Here is an 8627-nt window from a genome sequence, read left to right on the forward strand (position 1 = left end):
ACTAATTACCTTATTAACTACTTGTTATAACTGACCAGTTTGCCTAGTAAAATACACTGCTCAAAAAAAATCAGAAACACTTTTTAATCAGAAAATAAATCAAAGTCAAATTAAACTTCTAAAATATTTGGTCAGTTAACTAGCTGAAGGGGTTTTTAATCAGTTTTAGCTGCTTTTGGTGTTAATGACATCCACAATAGGTCTACTAGCAACAGTGTTGGGAAGGTTACTTTTAAAATGTATTCCATTACAGAATACAGAATACATGCCCCAAAATGTATTCTGTAACGTATTCCGTTACGTTATTCAATGACAGTAATGTATTCTGAATACTTTGGATTACTTAATATATTATCATGCTTTTTACAACAACGTGAATGTACTATTGCTGTGATTTATTACTAATGTAAATGACCTCTGACTAATACGGCGGGGTCCCTGTCGGCTCGTAGCCAAAAAATAGCTTTGCTTTGTTGTGTGGGTCAACTTTTCTTGCGAGAGACAGAGAGAGGCGTTGAAAGACGGCTCCAACGGAACTTATTGTTTTCGGAGGAAAACACGAACACGGTGTACAGTCGAGTCTTAATAGCTTACTTACAACTGGGCTCGTCAGGCACTCTTCTTGGCTGAAGTGGTTATTATTATGTTTACATGCTTCCAGCTCCCGTTTTTCCTCGATGACAACTCATACCTTTCCACTCCCCTTTTTCTCCCTCCTCGCTCACAGACCCATAAGGTGTATGGCAGTCCATTCTCCCTGCAGCACGGACTACACTGCCCATGATGCTACATTCTTTAGAGCTATGCTTGTAGCATTCTGCCTGTTAGCTTAGCACAACAACAACAACAACGAAAAGGCGCTTTCTCACCCAGGAAACACGCAGAGAGAGAGAGCGTCGCCCTGTAACCATGGCAACCGTAACGCTGCCGCCTGGAACAACAGAACGTAGCTGTCAAACAAAACCCAAACAGTCCTGACCCGCGACTATATGAAACAGGAAAGTACCGCAGTGTAATCCATTTATTTCAACAAAGTAACTGTATTCTAAATACCACCTTTTTAAACGGTAACTGTAACGGAATACAGTTACTCATATTTTGTATTTTAAATACGTAACAGCGGTACATGTATTCCGTTACTCCCCAACACTGACTAGCAACCATAGCAACAATGAGACAACCCCCAAAACGGGAACAGACATTTTTTTTCCTTCTCATCTTTTCTGACTTATTTGGCTGGAGTCAGTGTCACTACTGGTACTCTGAGGTGATACCTGGACCCTACAGAGGTTTCACAAGTATTCTTTTTCTGTCTCCCAGCAAAGTCCCGAGAGCATGTAAGAGAGGAGACAAACAGCTGTTCTATGACAGCTGGACCAGGATGTAGAATATCCTTAACCCATCAGCAGGACCGGTATCTGCTCCTTTGTGTAAGGAGGAACAGGATGAGCACTGCCAGAGTTACAAAATGACCTCCAGCATGCAACTAGTCTGAATGTCTCTGACCAAGCAATCAGAAACAGACTTCATGAGGGCCTGATTGGCATTTGGCATAGAATACTAGAACTGGCTCCCTGTGCTTTTCACAGATTAAAGCAGGTTCACCCTGAACAAAAACAACAGATATGAGAGAGTCTAGAGAAGCCGTGGCGAACATGATGCTACCTGTATCATTCAGCATGATTGGTTTGGTTGTGAGCCAGTAATGGTCTATGTAAGTAAATCCATAGAGGGATGCCCAGACCTCTAAAGGCAACGGCACCTTGATTGTTGTTGGGTATCAGGATGAAACTCTTGGATCTAGTGTTTGATAATCAACCCAAAGCAAATGACTTTGGGTTGATTATCATTTGTCCATAATGGAGAAAAACACTATTAGAAATATGTTCAGGACCAAAAACAAGAACTTCAGTTTTATGTATTAAGGTCATGAAGTTATCCATTACCTCTTTGAGTGACAGGTAGGCAATTAGCTGAGTATTTAGCACTTACCCGTCTTGGCTGATTACTATGATTCCTGGCTGCAGATAGCACCAATTCTGAGGCCATTAAGCTAAAATAAAGGCCTCAGAATGGGACTTCACAAACAACACATTTGGTACCTATATTTTGAATATACAGACTATGCTACACACCTGTAACAACATTATAGTGTTGATAAAATCTCCCTACAGACATCCGGGCTGACAGCCAGACAGTTGTTCCTGCTATGGTAGGTGAGTCCCTCCAGGACCCCATTTTGTCATTAAGACATGTGCACACACTCACAAGGTGAAAACAATATATGTGTCTGCTTTAATCATTGCAGTATTTTCACTGTTTCTTTGCTAGGAGCTGAGACTTCCTTCTGGAACAAACATTATTGATGCACTTGCTCGCACAAGCCACACAGCATGCTCGCAGTCTGCATCTACACGCAGCCTGACACTAACCAACGCCACCCACCTGATGCTTCACCGTGACAAGTCATTCTCAAGAAGGTTTCATGACTCCTGTAGAGGTGTTTTTTGTTGATACAGTAGGACTTTAATTAACACACCCTTCTGTGTTATTTACTGCTTGAACAATGAAGATGTTGGTTTAAAATACATGTGATATAGATCATACATTATGCAGTAGTAACTGGATCCCTACAGCTGTTTGACTTCACCCTGGACACTGACACTGTCACCAAATTAATATGAAATCTTCCCTCCATTATGAATGAGGGCCAGGTGTGCCTCATTAAATCTGGGCCCTCTGTTGCCAACACACACACACACCGAGCATGTTGGACACAGTGTGAAGTGTGTGCTGCCCTTGACTGGTTGGTGACAGGTACTGAGAGCAGCAGGGAGAGGACTCGCTGGAATTCCTAACATCAGGACTGTCACTCTACTCTCTCACTATTAAAACGTCAAGATGAAGTTTCATTTAGGGACATTAATTATTGCTGTTCTCTAACTGCACACTTTAAGAGGCCAGTTTGGTCCCGGCGAGGCTGCAGTGAGGAAACATTGTCAAATAAATTATGCTGTTCATCTGACACCTTACAGTAAAGTAATTACAGTGCATTAGATGCCAAGAAAGTTAAGGGACAACGCTCACCACACCACACTCCTCCTGCCTCATTTTATGGCAGGCTCCAGTCTGTCACGTGGAGTGCAATGGGACATATTGTGCATTGTCTGTCGCTCCATCTGGAAGAGCAAGTTTTGATTTCACTGGTGGGACCGGCAGCGACAGAAGCCAGATGATTTGGGATGAATCAAAGCCCAGTTGGTTGATTCCACTGGAGCGACTGACTGAGTCGGGGGAACACGGCTGCCGCCTGCATAGCCCTCCATCTGCCGTCCTGGAGGGACCACTTCAGAGAGCTGGCTTAGGCCCAGTGCCCTGCCCGGTCCGTCCCTCGCGCCCCAGGGCCTCATCTGAAGTTGTAAGGCCGACCTCTCCGTGGCATGACGCCAGCCCTGCTTCTGGGATCAGAGCTGAAAATAGCCCACCAATTCATCACAGTTGCTTGCCAGCAGTGCTTTTGCTGCATAGGCACTTCTCTTAATTTTGAAATCTGTTTCAGAGTGACCCAAAGAGACCACTGACAGCTTCAGTAATGCCGTTATTCGAGGCCACGCTTAAAAGCAGCAGCATCAGTAGATGCTGGTGGTTGTAATTAACAGATAAATCACTGCAGCCTCGGTGATGGGTTGTACCTGAGCGGGGTCAGAGCTTAAGTTCAAGGTCTGGCTCTAAGAATTGCTCAGCCAGAAACAAAACAGCCCAACTTTTCAGACCTCTCAGACTGCAGCTTGACCCCAGTCTGCAGCTGTTGCTCCTTCTGCTCCACTTAGTCTGAGACTGCCTGCATCATCAGTAACTCATCAGGATTTTTTGGTACTCTGATTAGGGCCCTTCCGAGACCTCACTTCACAAAGCTCCCATTGTAGCACAGAGGTAATCAGGCTCACAGAGACGGTGCCTGTTGTTCTGTTTCTTTTTTCACCCTGAGAATAAATAAGTCAGGAGTTGTGACAAACAACAGTAATACAGAAAAAAGACAGAAATAACTTTTTTTTATGTCATTCAAGTTGATGATTCACATAGCCTAAAACGATGTTTGTCATACAGCCAGCTGTTGCGAATAAAAAAAAGTAGTTCTAAGGAAGCTCTGGAGAAACAGGTCAATGATTTCAAATTTTCAAGAAATAAAGTTCTGATTAAAGCGATTTAATGAGAGACAAACTCATGGATGTAATATTTTAGCGCTCAGTCACTCTACTCAGAACAGATTGGAACGGGGGGCGGGGGGGTTGACCTCTGCTTTTTCACCCATTTCCCAATCCTTTCCCAATACGGTCACAACACTGGCACATCTTGTCCAGTAATCTTATTGGTAGCAAAGTGCTTGTTAATCCCTTTTTCCCTGGAAATAACTAAAGCAATTGAGTCATTTAAGAGATAATTTTGGAAAGATAAACAAGTCAAATCTAGTAGCTGACATGTAATGGTATAGCTGCTTCTTTTATTTATGCATGTACTTGTCATGGATTTCTATACATATTTAAGTATATGTTATTAATTGACTACTCTATTACACATGATTAACACTGAGTAAGATATTGTATTTTTCTTGCAATTGATATGGATTATTTTTTTAGTACCATTCATTTTTCAGTGCATGGGTTTGTTTAAATTCAAGTGAACTGTTTTTCCCCCTCAGGCATAAAAGCCTGATGGGCTATCGTTGTTGATCCGTCAAGCTGAGCGGGCGGTGTAGACACCCAGGATTGTGTATATGATAACTCGACAATGAGGCGACGTAGGAGTTTTCAAATTTATACCATAGGTGCATCTACTAGGACGCTCAGGGGTAGCACTGGCATCCATCAGTATTTTTGATTCTGATATGATATTTCACTGGTGCTGATTATCAGTGAAAGTCATACCTAACCTGATTAATTAATGATTGTCATCATTACATCCACATTTACATTAGAATAATGCTGAGGGAAGCCTCAGGCAGCAACATGTTCTTTCTGCCACAGTGTAATATTTGATACATAAGGATTATATACACTCAACAAAAATATAAACGCAACACCTTTGTTACTGCTCCCATTCCCCATGGGATGGACATAGAGACCTAAAATTCATTCCAGATACACAATATAACCATCCCTCCCAAACAGTGGTCACAAATCAGTCCAAATGTGTGGTAGTGGGCACATCTGCTATATTGAGATAATCCATCCCACCTCACAGGTGTGCCACATCTGGATGCTGATCTGACATCATGAGTAGTGCACAGGTGTACCTTATACTGCCCACAACAAAAGGCCACCCTGGAATGTGCAGTTTTGTCTCACAGCAAAATGCCACAGATGCCACAAGCAATGAGGGAGCGTGCAATTGGCATGCTGACAGCAGGAATGTCAACCAGATCTGTCGCCCGTGCATTGAATGTTCATTTCTCAACCATAAGCCGTCTCCACAGGCGTTTCAGAGAATATGGCAGCACATACAACCGGCCTCACAACCGCAGACCTCATGTAACCACACCAGCCCAGGACCTCCACATCCAGCAGGTTCACCTCCAAGATCGTCTGAGACCAGCCACCCAGACAGCTGCTGGAACAATTGGTTTGCACAACCAAACAATTTCTGCACAAACTGTCAGAAACCGTCTCAGGGACGCTCAACTGCATGCCCGCCGTCCTCATCGGGGTCTTGACCTGACTCCAGCTCGTCGCCGTAACAGACTTGTGTGGGCAAGTGCTCACATTCGATGGCGTCTGGCACGTTGGAGAGGTGTGCGCTTCACGGATGAATCATGGTTCACATTGTTCAGGGCAGATGGCAGCTGAGAATGTCCCAGTTCTTGCATGGCCAGCATACTCACCGGACATGTCACCCATTGAGCATGTTCGGGATGTGCTTGACCGGCGTATACGACAGCGTGTACCAGTTCCCACGAATATCCAACAACCTCGCACAGCCATTGAAGTGGAGTGGACCAACATTCCACAGGCCACAATTGACAATCTGATAGACTCCATGCGACGATGTGTTGCACTGCATGAGGCAAATGGTGGTCACACCAGATACTGACCGGTTCTGGGTCCCCAGACCCCCAATAGCGCAAAAAACTGCACATTCCAGGGTGGCCTTTTGTTGTGGGCAGTCTGAGGTACACCTGTGCACTACTCATGATGTCAGATCAGCATCCTGATGTGGCACACCTGTGAGGTGGGATGGATTATCTCAATATAGCAGATGTGCCCACTACCACACATTTGGACTGATTTGTGACCACTGTTTGGGAGGGATGGTTATATTGTGTATCTGGAATGAATTTTAGGTCTCTACGTCCATCCCATGGGGAATGGGAGCAGTAACAAAGGTGTTGCGTTTATATTTTTGTTGAGTGTACATAACTTTCAGTACTGACAGTCTCTGTTACACCTTCTCGCGAGCAGGACAGGGTAACACAACAACTCCAGGCAGCCTGCAGACACGTAACAGTCGCCTTAATACATTTTGGAGTTTCCAGTGTGTCTATACCCATTAGATCGTTGAAGCCTTTTTGAGTGAAGCATGACTGCTATTTTGTTTAAATGGCAAATAGAAAACAGAGAAATATCAGAGACAAATGACCCCTGATGTTGCAGCTGAATGTAGCACAATTTGTAACGGTTACATTTCATTAATATGTGCTTATTTGTATAAACACATATTCAATTATGTATTTAAGAAGCTGTTGCAGTTAAACATTTTCCAGAGCTTCCACTAAACCCAAGTTTTTCATTATCACAGTTCTGTCAAGTGCATTCAGTTTTAATAAAGGTCGAGTACAAAGCAAGCATGGACAGCTTGTTGGAATTTGATGGTTACTGAAAAATTACTACTTGCAAAAAACAGCAAAGGTTCATAGCCTTCATAAAGTTCATATGTACACACACACATTTTTTTTTTAAATAGCGGGTTTGATTTTGTTTGACGAGACACTTACGACTCATCGAGTAATGCCATTGACCAGCCAAACGTGTGTGCAGTCTGATAACGTCACATTTTAGTACTTGCTCGGATTGCTTGGAACCCCAGCCAAGCAGGTACTATGGCACCAGGTACTATGACCTAATGGAAAACTCTGAAAACCATGGTGAACCGTGGCAAACCATGGCGACTCGATCCAAGCAGGTACTAATGGAAAAGGGGCTTTAGGTCCAGTGAAAGTAGTTCTTAATGCTACTGCATACCAAGAGAGTTTGGACAATTTTATTCTGTTAACTTTGTGAGAACAGTTTGCAGATGACCTCTTCCGGTTTCTGCATGATTTTACCAGTGCACAACGCAAGATGTGTAAAGATGTGTATGAGCGAGTTTGGTGTGGAAGAAGCTGACTGGCCTGCACAGAGTCCTGGATTCCACCTGAGAGAGCATCTTTGGGATGAATTAGAGTAGGGATGGGAACCAGGCTTTCTCATCCAACTTCAGTGTCTAGCCTCACAAATGCACTTTTGGAAGAATGATCAAAATTCCCGTAAACACTCTCCTAAACCTTGTGGAAAGTCTTCCCAGCTGTTATAGCTGCAAAGGGTGGGCCGACATAGTAAACCCTAGGGATTAAGAATGGGATGCCAATCAAGTTCATATCCGTGTGAATATTTTTTGTAATATAGTGTATGTTGACTGATATTTGTTGTGTCACATTAATTCTGTGCTGGCTATAAATATGCAAAGATAGTCTGATGAAAAGCTGAAAGACTTCAAAACAAGTCAGTTATTTTTAATGAAGGTCTGTTATTTTTATTTATTTGTTTGTTTCAGTGGAATAGAAGAAGTCCTGCAACCTGTCCTGGGTCTTACCCTGTTTTTCACCGTAGGACAGCTGTGATAGGCTACAGCCACACACATCCCTGAATAGTGATTCAGACAAATGGATCGACAAATGGATCAATCGATGGTTGTGTTGATAGGTCGATCGTCAGAGGGATCAAGGGGTATTAAATAACAAAAACTTAATAAAGACATTGAAAAAAGTTTCAGCTATCAACCCTTTTTTTAAAGACATAAGCACTCACCAAGAATTCTGCAATCAGTACATTTTTACTCTATACATTGCATTTCCTGATACTAGCACTACTACAGTACCTTTTATTTGAGACAGGTGTTGTGCTGTTATCCTCCGTCAGTCCTGTGAACAGACAGGATCCTGCCCCGACACTTCACTCATCTTGATGAGCTGTCTCTCTTGAAACAGCAGCTGTTCTACTGAGGTAACCTGTATCTGCAAAGGGGAAGCAGATGATAGAGAACAGCTCCTTGCTCTCTCAGTCCAGTGCTGTATTCCTGTGTTCGTGCACTTGTGTTGAGGCAGCTTTAAAACTGCACTATTCATAACATTCATAAGTGACAATCCTAGTAAATGATACACAGAAAAATGTTCCAAAATTCAGTGAAAAGCCTGAGACTGATGCACAGAGTGTCTTCATTATTTGTACTGCAGTTTGATGTTACATGACTTTTAAAATCTTTATTTTAAATTAGACCCTTATGCTTAATTAGATCAATTTAGATTGTGACTAAAGGCAACATGCTCATAAATTCTTACTTAAAAGATGAGCATGATGGAAAATTAAGGCGTGGGA

The 8627-nt window shown here is 42.9% G+C and overlaps 1 long non-coding RNA gene across 2 annotated transcripts; it reads left to right on the forward strand.

The window, feature by feature from the left end:
* The first annotated feature begins 1884 nt into the window (after positions 1-1884).
* Positions 1885-8054, forward strand: LOC113022952 (uncharacterized). Of its 2 annotated transcripts, none has more exons than XR_003272474.1 (3): positions 1885-2216; positions 2332-2500; positions 7807-8054. It is a non-coding gene; the product is annotated as an uncharacterized LOC113022952 (long non-coding RNA). The 2 variants fall into 2 exon arrangements; XR_003272475.1 differs by having other exon boundaries at positions 1885-2212.
* Positions 8055-8627: the final 573 nt, after the last annotated feature.

This window comes from Astatotilapia calliptera, chromosome 5, assembly GCF_900246225.1.
Source record: "Astatotilapia calliptera chromosome 5, fAstCal1.2, whole genome shotgun sequence".
In the NCBI taxonomy this organism is placed as follows: domain Eukaryota; kingdom Metazoa; phylum Chordata; class Actinopteri; order Cichliformes; family Cichlidae; genus Astatotilapia; species Astatotilapia calliptera.